Here is a 13,212-nt window from a genome sequence, read left to right as displayed (position 1 = left end):
AAAAAATGATAATATTCCAACAGCTGGGGTGCCAAAATAATACTGTTAAATAACGGAAAATAACCATCTCATAAAAATACGGTAATCTTTCATAAGTAAAATACATTTTTTTTGCCCTGACTTTACATGAGATTTTGCTTTTTTTTTTTTTTTTTTTTTTTACTTTTTAATGTTTAATAGAGAATATTTGCATGTATTAAAACAATCAAATTCCCTATAAATATATATATCAATAATTTTCAAATAGACTCAGTTGTACAATCCACTGATAAAAACTGTATTTGGACGGTTTATCAGTGCTTATACTTATTATACATTCACAAAAATACATGTATTCAACATTTTTGTTGTGAAACCTCCCGTAATTACACAAGATTTTTGTCAATTAACAAACAAATCTTGTTAAACTTACAGAACAAATACTTCTTTTATGGTTAATTGTCAGTAATTTTATCTCATTTCATTTATTGATTTTTTTTACAGTATTAAATTTTAAATTACCGTAATAGTTTAATCTCATAAATAGAAAATAAATATTTGTGAAATTACGATACATTTGCAAATGTATTTTAACTGTATTTTTCTGTGAAAAAAGAAAAAATTTCTTTTAAAAAATTGAAATTTTTTGGATTATCACAGTTTCAGTTTTTTCATGTTATTTTGCATTTGACATGTAAAATCTGTCTATTTTTGTCATTTCATAGATGTTTTCCTGTATCTTAAAAATACAGGAAACATCTGTAAAATAAACAGTGAAAATTCTGTTAAATTACAATTTTTCTTTTTTTTACAGTGTATTGTTTGAGTGAATTTCACAGCTTGGACTTCTTCCTCTTTTACTGCAGCTAAATTAACATTTCTACTTTTATGTTTCATTTTGTCTGATCGCTTCTTCTACGTGGATCAGTTGCAGCTGTTCCTTTTCCACCTTGTTTCATAAAAATACTTGCAGCAGTTTTTGCATAATCCTGCAGAGTGTGACGGCACCACTTTCCTGCAGGTTGGAGCTCCTCCTGCAGATGAATGAACGTGTGTTACAGAGTTTACACAGCACACGGTGGAATGTAGGACCTGTGTGTTGGTCATCAGGCTTCTTCTTTTTTTTTAGTTTGAGGACATGATGTTCAGCGACAGGTTGCGACGGATTCAATTGCAAAATAAATGTGTATATAAGTTTAATGTCCATGACGTAATGACCATCATGACCTCTTATGGCTGTTCTAATAGCTATGGAACTAACTAACTATAGGAACTATAGTAACTAACTAACTTTAGGACAGATTACTATTGTTTTTGGGTTTAACCCTTTCATGCACAAGTTATGAGAACCTTAATCAAAATTTTTTCCTGAGTGTTTTTATTCCTCTTAAGGCATGAAAAAAACAACACGATTAAAAATTTTCTTCTGAAAAGTAAATTAAAAAAAAAAAAAAAAAAAAAAAAAAAAAAAAAAAAATATATATATATATATATATATATATATATATATATATATATATATATACATATATCAATAATAATTTTTAAAAAAATTAAAAATACATAGAAAAATATTTAAATATATATTATATATATAATATGATATATATGTATATATTGTATATAATATATATATAATATAATATTATATTAATATTATATATATAATATAATATATATATATTAAAAAAATTATAAGGAAAAGTGTGCAGCGTTTTAATTATAATGACATAAATATTGAATCATTACAACATATTTTTTATTAGTAATTTTTTTTTTTTTTTTTACATCAATTACTAGAAATTTCAGGCGACCCCATTTGAATTCCAGGTGACCCCATGTGGAGTCCCGACCCCAAGGTTGAAAAACACTGGATTAGGTCATTACATAGTGGAACCCTTTAATTTTTTTTTTTTTTTTTTGTAACCCTTTCATGCACGAATTATGAGAACCTTAATCAAATTTTTTTTTTCCTGAGTGTTTTTATTCCTCTTTAGGCATGAAAAAAAAAAACAATGCGATTAAAAATTTTCTTCAAAAAAATAATTTATAATAATTTAAAAAATAACAATAATAATTAAAAAAAAAAAAAATTAAAAAATACATTAAAAAAATAATAATGAAAAAAAAAAAAAAAATCTTATGAACCTATTTTTCATGAAGTTGCATAAATGTCCACTCAGCTGGACACCACACGTTTAATTTTTGACACACAGAAATATGTATTTACTGACAAACTGTGTGAAAACTATGGGGAGGGCTTGTGATTCTGGGGCTTTATGCTCAGGACAGATCTACATAATGTTACCAATTCATGCCAGAAAAAAATATGTCATGTCTTAAAACTTTAATAAAGATATGTGTAAAAAAACAACAATGAAAAGAACAACAAAATCCATGAATATACAAGAGAACAGCTGTAGAATAGCTGACCACTGGAGTGACCAGTGTGCATGAAAGGGTTAATACCGAAATAAATAATTGATTGTGAGATGTTCATGTCATATTCGACAGGTTGCATGAATGTAACATGTAGACAGTATTAGTAAAAGTGACTTTTTCAGCCACATATATGCATGTGCAGGTCCCAGAAACACTGACTGAACTGTAGTGAAGTTTACAGTTGTATAAGGTAGAACTACTCTCATAAAGCTCCTCAGGGTTGTGTAACTGCACCGCCCTGAACTATTTACAGTCACTCCTCCTTCTGACACCGACCAGCAGTATTTGGAAAGATCCTGAGTCCATGCGCTGCTTTAGTGGAACGTGACTACATTCATGCAACAGCATCTACTGAGCTGAAATGTGTGATAAGTTCTGGGCCCGTATTCCTAAAGATTCTTAGTGCAAAGAGTTGCTCCTAGTGGCCAAATTCTAAGAAAATTCTTAGAATCCTGATGGGTTTTTTTTTTTAGAATTTCCCCTAAAAATGAAGAGTAGATCCTTGTAAAAATAAAAGCTATTCCTAAAGAATCTTAGCCCTTAACTGAGTGAGGTGAGATCTGTTCAGAGCAGGGAAGAGGACTTAAGGGGAAGAGGAGTTCCTTAAGCAGAAGACAAAATGGCCGACGGAAGAGGCAGGAGGGATATTCTCCAAACACTGGATGACAGTGAATTAATTAAACGCTACAGACTGCACTGTAAAAAAACAAAACAAAACAAAAACGTAAAAAATTTTTATTATTCTGGCAGCAGGGGTGCCGAAAAAATACTGTTAAATAACGGAAAATAACCATCTCATAAAAATACAGTAATTTTCCAGAATTAAAATACAGTTTTTTGCCCTAACTTTACATGAGATTTTGCATATTTTTTTGACTTTTTAATGTTTAATAAAGAATATTTACATGTATTAAAACAATCAAATTACTTATAAATATATATATATATATATATATATATATATATATATATATATATATATATATATATATATATATATATATATATATATATATATATATATATATATATAAATAATTTTCAATGAGACTAAGTTGTACAATCCACTGATAAAAACTGTATTTGGACAGTTTATCAGTGCTTATACATGTTATACATTCACAAAAACACATTTATTCAACATTTTTGTTGTGAAACCTCCCGTAATTACACAAGATATTTGTCAATTAACAAACAAGTCTTGTTAAACTTACAAAACAAATACTTCTTTTACGCTTAATTATCAGTAATTTTATCTCATTTTATTATTTTTTTTTTTACAGTATTAAACTTTAAATTAACAGTTTAATCTCATGAATAGAAAATAAATATTTGTGAAATTATGATACATTTGCAAATGTATTTTAACTGTATTTTTCTGTGGAGAAAAAAAAAAAATCTTTTAAAAAATGAAAATTTTATGGTTATTCACAGTTACAGTTTTTTTTGTTGTTTTACATTTGACATGTAAAATCACAGTCTATTTTTGTCATTTCATAGATATTTTCCAGAATCTTAAAAATACAGGAAAAATCTGTAAAATAAGCAGCAAAAATTCTTTTAAATTACAGATTTTTTTTTTTTACACTGTGCTTATTAATATGAGCAAATAAATATAACTATCACTATGTGAATACTGTGCCAGTGGGCCTGAGTTTTTACACACATTTTGTCGGATAATTTTAAAGTATAGCTTACTATTTATTGAACAGATATTTTCTTTTATGTGAAATATTATTTACAATTACACAGTCTTCATAAGATTAGATTCTACGATTAAGTTGATCGATTTGAAGGTCCATCCCTTGCCCATTATCACCAAAAGTATAGTTTTTTCCAGCTTTTATGATCAACCAGTCACAGCTTTTGAAATGATGACTCATACCTAGCAACGTGGTCAACCACACCTCCTCACTAAGATAAGAATTTCTGTCCAGTCCTTGCTCAACAGTTCTCTGACAGTGTTCTGGAATCACTCCTAAGCTAAGACTCCTTGCTAGGAATTTTTAGGTGAAGTTTAGAGCTCTGTGAGAGGATTGTCAGAATCTTTAGGAATACGGGCCCTGGTTTACTCATCCAGTCAATACATGTAAATAATTCAAGTCAAATACAGCTTGTCATCTTTTCATGGTCATCAGATATGAGTCATTTGGACGTTCAGAGACTCCGTAGAGAATGTGGAAACACCGTCATCTTCTACAACATTGATTCACCAGTAAAACCCATGAAGTTGGATCAATGACAGTGGATGGAAATGCATGTTTTTACATTCAGTTAGCCATAGCTTTGCTGAAAAAGTAACTTTTTCTTATTTTATCTCTGTTTTGATATAATTAACTTTGAATTTACTCTGAGTTTCCATGAACATCTCCATGATCTGTGAATTAAATATAGTATATGCATGATTTACACCAAAAAATTTGAAATACAGAGGATAATATTGTAAGAAAAGCTAATGATAAATCAGTTAAGAAATGTAGAAATAGAGAAAAATTCATTTGCAAACTGCCACAAAAGTAGCACTGGGTCTATATGGGTTCAATTTACACCAAACTTTTATGAACATCACCATCATCAGTAAAAATGTAAAATGCAGAGCAATAAATGGTGACAAATTAAAAAAAAAAAAAAAAAAAAAAAAAAAAAAAAAAATATATATATATATATATATATATATATATATATGTATATATATCTTTTTTTGTTGCGTCTTATACCACTGTTATGTCTCAATATTTGTCTTACTTTTTGTATGTTTGTACAGCTGAATAAAAATACATTGATTAAAAAAAAACTAAAAACAAAGGATATAACGTGGTTCCAGGCACAACAAACTCCGCCCCTCACACATGTTGTATCTTATTTTGTCATCGATCCAGCTGATGTCATCATGTCTATGCATGTGCTGATGTCACCATATTAACCTTCGTCCTACCAAGCGGGGTCATTTATGACCCCAGACGTTGTTTCATGTGTGTCATTGTGTGTTAAACTGAAACATTTTTTCATGGTTTCAGGAGTTTGTTCCTTGGTGTCATCTGGTGTTTGTATTGTAAAAAGTTTTGGATCATCACATCAACTGAACTTGTTATGATGGACTGAGTGTCCGGGGTCATGGATGACCCCAACATTTTTTTCCCAAATTGGCAGTATGTGTCTGATGACACATATGTTTTCTAACATACTTACCTGTAATAATCTATCTGTAACATGATATTCTTTTCCTTTACAGTGAAATATGGCTTTGAGAGGTAGACCTGCTCGATATACTGCTGCACAAGCATTTGTCAGATTAGTTGTTTGTTGATTGTTCCATTGACCATTTTACAATAAACATCAGTACAAAATGTATTTTTATACTTTGGTTACATTGCTGCATACTAACTATTTGACTAAGTGACATATCATGACAATTTTTTTCAATTCATACTGAATTGCATCCAAAATAAGACTGGGGTCATAAAAGACCCCACTTGGTAAGTTTTGTATGTAAACTGTCATGGTAGGATGAAGTTTAATTATGTCTATATATGTGCCAAGTTTGAAGTAAATTGAAACAAAATGGATGTTTTTATAGACATGTGAAATTTCGCCCATTATAAGTAAATGGGAGAAAAAAAAAGATTCAAAAATTCATAAAAAATTTAAACTTTGACCTACTTTTCCCAAAATTTTATGAGATGTATTCTGGGTCACTGGCAATTTATTAACCAAATTTGGTATGAATTCAACTTTTAGTTTTGCCGCTACAGACATTTGAAATTTCACCCATTATAAGTAAATGGGGAAAAAAGATTTTAAAAATTCATGAAAAATTTGAACTTTGACTTATTTTTCCCAAAATGTAATCACATCTATTCTGGGTCTCTAGCACAGGGATGAAAGTTCTCCGTCACCACGAAGGATTTCCGTCAAATGGAAAAATAGAGGGGGGAAAAGTCATATTGAAGTCACTTCCCCACGTGTTTGGCAGAGTCCAGTCGGCACCGGGTCCCGGGTCCCGGGTCCCGGGTCTGCAGGTGTTGAACCCAGGTACAGGGGGCTGACAGGTTTAACTGTGATAATAAGATGACTTCTTTATTTTTATGTCGGGAGGACAGATTGATGACTATTTCTCTTTGGAAGGAAACGCTGCTCATTCTGTGCCTCAGAAACACATGGACCAGTTCAGCTTTACTGAAGTTCAGCCTCCAGATGCTAACTTTAGTTTAGTGCGAACAAGGAGCTTTCATTCTGAAAGAACCACAGCGAAAAGGGAAGAAGACAACTGATCTACATGGACCTTCATGTTTGGGTTCATAGCTTTTCTCCTCTTGCCGGTATATGACTAGTGTGTGTGTGTGTGTGTGTGTGTGTGTGTGTGTGTGTGTGTGTGTGTGTGTGTGTGTGTGTGTGTGTGTGTGTGTGTGTGTGTGTGTGTGTGTGTGTGTGCCCTTCCCGTGCGTGCGGCTGTGCGCGCCGCGGCCTTACGCGGTTACGCGCCCGACTGCATCAGTGTTTTATTTGGACCCGTTTAGCATCTTCTTTCTATCTGTGTGGTACAGTACGAAGAGAAAACTGAATGAATGAGTAACACCCTTGGTATTTACAAAGCCACTGTATTTTAAATACCCTCAGAGAGGATCTGGAAGGGAATAGAATTTCTGTTTCAGTTGACGTAATTTCTTCCAATCAGAAGAGAACATGATATTGGGGGGGGGGGGCGTGGATGAAGGTTTGACGACGTACAGATTATTTTGGCAAGCATATAAGACATCATGGACACGTTTGTAGAGGAAGATGCTGAAGTGGGAACTATTGAGAGATGCGTGAAAAATAGATGGAGGTGGGCGTGGCTTGATGAGAAGGGAGACGATGGAACTGCAATTAGATCATGGTGCAAAAAAATGAAGCAGCCTGGTGCGCGCATGTGCGGAGTTTGCTACAAGAAAATTCTGTATGGTTCCAATGGTAAAAAAGTCCTGATCCGCCATCAAATGGAAGCTTCACATAAGGCAGCTGTGAGGTCTCTGCAGCACACACATGGCGTTTACCCGGCACCGCAGTGACAACAACAAAAGTGAAAAGTTCTACCAATGTGCCATGTGTCTCTGGAAAAAAACAGAAGCGTACATCCGGGATGACCAAGCTTGAAACTTTTGGTTTCAGTACCAAAAAAGCAGAAAAATAGAAGATTAGTTGGTTAGGGTTACATTTACACAGACATTTCCCCCAAAATTCATGTGCTGTTGGAGTTCGAGTTAAGTTTTAGGAGTTCCTAAATTGTTAAATAAAAAGTTTTTCACTCATTTTTACCTCCGCCAAGGAGGTTATGTTTTTGCCAGGGTTTGTTTGTTTGTTTGTCTGTTTGTTTGTTTGTCTGTCCGTTAGTGTGCAACATAACTCAAAAAGTTATGGACAGATTTGGATGAAATTTTCAGGGTTTGTTGGAAATGGGATAAGGAAGAAATGATTAAATTTTGGTGGTGATCGGGAGTGGGGGGGCCCACGGGGGGGGGCCACTGATCAGCCTTGGCGGAGGTCTGCGCTCTCCGAGTGCTTCTAGTTTGCAGTAAGGTTTTCTTCTAGTTATTATTTTCACTTGCTTCAAAGGTTTTCATACCCTTTAAAATTAACCACAGAGCACCAAAATTGACCTGAAGCTTTAAAAATTTTCTGGGGGAGGACCCCCAGACCCCCCACCAATACCACTCATGACATTTTTTCCTCTCCATGTTACTAATCTTCTACACCTGTACACTCTCCCATTCAGTGTGTTTTACAGTATTGCCAAATTTAACTATAAACTTGTATGCTATAGTAGTATTGTATTGCATCATTACCTCCGCCAAGGAGGTTATGTTTTTGCCAGGGTTTGTTTGTTTGTTTGTTTGTCTGTTTGTTTGTTTGTCTGTCCGTTAGTGTGCAACATAACTCAAAAAGTTATGGACAGATTTTGATGAAATTTTCAGGGTTTGTTGGAAATGGGATAAGGAAGAAATGATTAAATTTTGGTGGTGATCGGGGGTGGGGGTGGGGGTGCCCACGGGTGGGGCCACTGATCAGCCTTGGCGGAGGTCTGCGCTCTCCGAGTGCTTCTAGTTTTTAATAGTGGCCAATGATTTTGACCAGAAGAAAATTTTCAGTCAGATGAAAAATTTTTGCTTTAATCCCTGCTCTAGCAATATATAAACCAAATTTAGTATGAATTCAACCAATAGTTTTGCTGCTACAGACATTTGAAATTTCACCCATTATAAGTAAATGGGGAAAAAAAGATTTTTAAAAATTAATGAAAAATTTGAACTTTGACTTATTTTTCCCAAAATGTAATCACATCTATTTTGGTTCTCTAGCAATATATAAACCAAATTTAGTATGAATTCAACCAATAGTTTTGCTACTACAGACATTTGAAATTTCGCCCATTATAAGTAAATGGGAGAAAAAAAAAAAGATTTAAAAATTCATAAAAAATTGAAGCTTTAACCTACTTTTCCCAAAATGTAATCACATCTATTCTTGGTCACTGGCAATCTATGAACCCAATTTGGTATGAATTCAACCAATAGTTTTGCTGCTAGAGTGTTAACCAACAAACATACAAACCGAACCAAAAACAATACCCCTTGCCTTGCCTCTCCGGGGGTGGGGGGTGGGGGGGGTGTAATAAAGTTGTAGGAAAAGCAAACTAAGACAAGAACTAACTGTATAAACATAAACTCTATACATATAAAGGCACAGTTTCAGCTTCTGTACAGTTCAAGTGCAGTTTTTTGTGCAGTTGTGAATCCTTATAAATAAAAAAAGGATCTGGTACTTCTTCTGTGTCCTACTTCTGCATTTCACATATCAGTACGCACGTATGAGCTCTTCCTGAGGACATTATTGAACTATTTTAATCCAGAAAATTAATTTGTGTGCAAGATCAGGCTTTTATTCCGGATATCTGCGTCAGTAACAGAGAAAAGTCAGTAAATAGCGATTTTGTTTTCTTTAATTAAAATGATGCAACGTTTCACTGAAAAGTTAAGAAATTTGTGTATCGGAGCTGATGTGTAATAATAATAATATTTTGACTTTTTATGGGTTATTTTGTACTTTTACTTGATCTTAGTATCTGAATCTGAGTATTTCTTCCACCTTTGCTACTCTATGTACATATTTTATGTCTTCTTACATCTTTTATATTGTTTTTTCTTGTTACATCACATATCTGTACTCACTTCTAAACTTTTCCAGAGCAAACTATTGTACCATTAGAATCCAGAATATGAGTAAATATTAAAATGACACGATGTTTCACCAATAAGTCAAGAGATTTGTGAATTATTGCTATTTTTCCAACTTTGAGTAACTAAACATTGATGCATACTGATAATACTTTGACTTTTTATGGGTTATTCTGTATTTTTACTTGATCTGAGTATCTGAGTTTCACCAAAAAGTCAAGAGATTTGTGCATCAGAGCTGAACTAAACATTGATGCGTAGTAACAATACTTTGACTTTTTGTACTTTTACTTGATCTGAGTATCTGAATCTGAGTATTTCTTCCACCTCTGCTACTCTATGTACTTAGTTTTTTGTCTTCTTACATACTTTATATTGTTTTTTTCTTGTTACATCACATATCGGTAAGCACTTCTAAACTCTTTCAGAGTAAACTATTGTACCATTTGAATCCAAAATATGAGTAAAAATTAAAATGATGCAACATTTCACCAAAAAGTCAAGAGATTTGTGCCTCAGAGCTATGTTTTTCCATCTTTGGAAAACTAAACATTGATTCGTAATAATAATACTTTGACTTTTGATGGTGTATGTTATACTTTTACTTGATCTTAGTATCTGGATTTGAGTATTTCTTCCACCTCTGCTACTCATTGTACTCAGTTTTTTGTTTTCTTACATCTTTTATATTGGTTTTCTTGTTACATCACATATTGGTACTCACTTCTAAACTCTTCCAGAACAAACTATTGTACTATTTTAAGTCAGAATATGAGTAAATATTCAAATGACGCAAAATTTCCCCAAAAAGTTCTAGCTGTTTTTCCACCTTATGGTAAGTAAACATGAATGCGTAATAGTACTACTTTGCCTTTTAATGGTGTATTTGGTACTTTTTACTGGACTAAACACTGATGCATAGAAACAATACTTTGACTTTTTGTACTTTTACTTGATCTGAGTATCTGGATCTGAGTATTTCTTCCACCTCTGCTACTCTGTTATTCAGTTTTGTTATCTTCTTACATCTTTTATATTGTTTTTTTTTTTACATCACATATCAGTACTTACTTCTAAACTTTTCCAGTGCAAACTATTGTACTATTTTAATTCAGAATATGAGTAAATATTCAAATGACGCAAAATTTCCCCAAAAAGTTCTAGCTGTTTTTCCACCTTTGGGTAACTAAATATTAATGCGTAATGGTACTACTTTGCCTTTTAATGGTGTATTTGGTACTTTTTACTGGACTAATCATCTGAGTACTTCTCCCACTTGTCTTCTTCTCCGTGTCCAGTCATCTCCACTGGTGTGCCACTTTTATTTCCGGCACATACCAGTTTTATTAAAACCTGATTCAGCGTTCCACGGTGCGCATGACGCAGAGCTCCTCCTGGTGTGATGTACGGTAAAGTTACACATCACATCACATCACATCACATCACCCCAGACTATACGAGGTTACTACAGTTCAACTCCCCGAAAACCCCCCACCCCACGCCACGCGCACCACAGCGTCTGACTCCTGACGGCCAATCAGGGCTCGGCTCCGAGATCCTCCGAGACCAGCAGAGGCCGGATCACCTGTGCCAAACCCGCAGCGGGGATCTCCCGAGGGCAGCTGCCAGCACTTGTTGTACCGTAAAGGGTCCAGCAGGTCGTTAAAGTGGTCAGAGCGCGTGGAAGTACGGGGCGCGCAGCGGGGACGCGCCAGGTGCTGTTGCGTAAAAGCGCACGGAGAAAAGAAGAGAGAGTTCAGATGTCTGAGTTGAGTAAAGGAGGAGAGTTAACGTAAGCAGCGCCATCTACTGTTGGAAATGGAAACTGTACATGTGTTCAAGTTGTAAAATGAGATTTTTGGATTTACACTACAAAGAAAAAGTTAAGGATATTTTTAATTTTTGCGCTTTTTTTTCAGTTGGGTTCTTGCACAATACTTTTTACTTTTTTGTGTGTGAATTTTACATTTTTTTTTTTTTTTTTTACATTTTAGTTTAGTTTATTTTAGACACAGACATAATACCAAACATATGGAAGAACAAAATAATAATAAACAATACACAAATAAAAAATCAAATAATAGAAAAAAAGAACAACTGTTGTGCCTGAATTCAAACACATTTTTAAATGACCAGACACAGTTTTATTTACAAATGACAAAAATGACCAAAAAGAAGACCAAAAACAAACAAAAAAAGAAATATCTTTAACTTTTTGTTTGTAATATATATATATATATATATATATATATATATATATATATATATATATAGATAGATAGATAGATAGATAGATAGATAGATAGATAGATAGATAGATATAAATATATATATATATATATATACACACAGGGTGAGGAAGCAAAATGTACAATGAACATTTAGTTGTTTTTTCTCAGCAGGCACTACATCAATTGTTTTGAAACCAAACATATACTGATGATGTCATAATCATACCTAACACTATTATCCATACCTTTTCAGAAACTTTTGCCCATATGAGTAATCAGGAAAGCAAACGTCAAAGAGTGTGTGATTTGCTGAATGCACTCGTCACACCAAAGGAGATTTCAAAAATAGTTGGAGTGTCCATAAAGACTGTTTATAATGGAAAGAAGAGAATGACTATGAGCAAAACTATCACGAGAAAGTCTGGAAGTGGAGGAAGCAACAAAAAACGTACCAAAGCTTTTATTAAAGCTCTCAAATCCAAAATCCTAAAGGATCCAACCAAATCCATGAGAAAAATGGCAATTGAACTTGAGGTAGACAACAAGAGCGTTAGAAATGCAGTAAAATATGATTTGAAGTTAAAATCTTACACAAGAACACCAAAACACTTCTTGACAACAGCAACAAATCCAACTTTAGCAATTTTTGGGAATCATGTTTATGGCCGCCTTCTAGCCCAGATCTAAACCCTCTGGATTCTGTTATTTGGGGCGTTTTAGAACATGCTACCAATAGAACATCACACAGCAATGTTCACTTTCTTAAAGATACTATTAAAGAAGAATGGGAGAAGTTGTCACCTGAATATTTGAGGAACACTTGCGTAAGTTTCAGGAAGCGTGTGAAGGCAGTTATTGAGAAAGGAGGAGGACACATAGAATAAAAACATTTTCTATTATGTCAATTTTCTTGCGGCAAATAAATTCTCATGACTTTCAATAAACTAATTGGTCAAACACTGTCTTTCAATCCCTGCCTCAAAATATTGTAAATTTTGCTTCCCCACCCTGTAAATAATGTCAACTCCAAATTTTTCTCCATGTTTTAGAGCGAAAAATAGTTGTGTGTATGTATGTAAATGTAAAATTTCATGATGGTTCTAGGACTCCAACCTAGAACCATTGTGAGTCCTAGAACCACCATGAATTTTTTTTTTTTTTTCGTGAGTCCTAGAACTATCATGAATTTTTTTTTTTTCGTGAGTCCTGGAATCATCATAAAATTTTCCATTTTGTAAGCATATGTGATGATCTTTCAGAAAATAAGTTCTTTTGGTTGGTACTCCTTGTCTATCTGTGGTATTTGAAAGTGAAAATGAATGAAAAATGTTATTTTGTGATTTTATTAT

This window comes from Sphaeramia orbicularis, chromosome 19 (assembly GCF_902148855.1).
Source record: "Sphaeramia orbicularis chromosome 19, fSphaOr1.1, whole genome shotgun sequence".
NCBI classification, from domain to species: Eukaryota; Metazoa; Chordata; class Actinopteri; order Kurtiformes; family Apogonidae; genus Sphaeramia; species Sphaeramia orbicularis.
Note: the sequence above shows the minus strand (reverse complement) of the source record.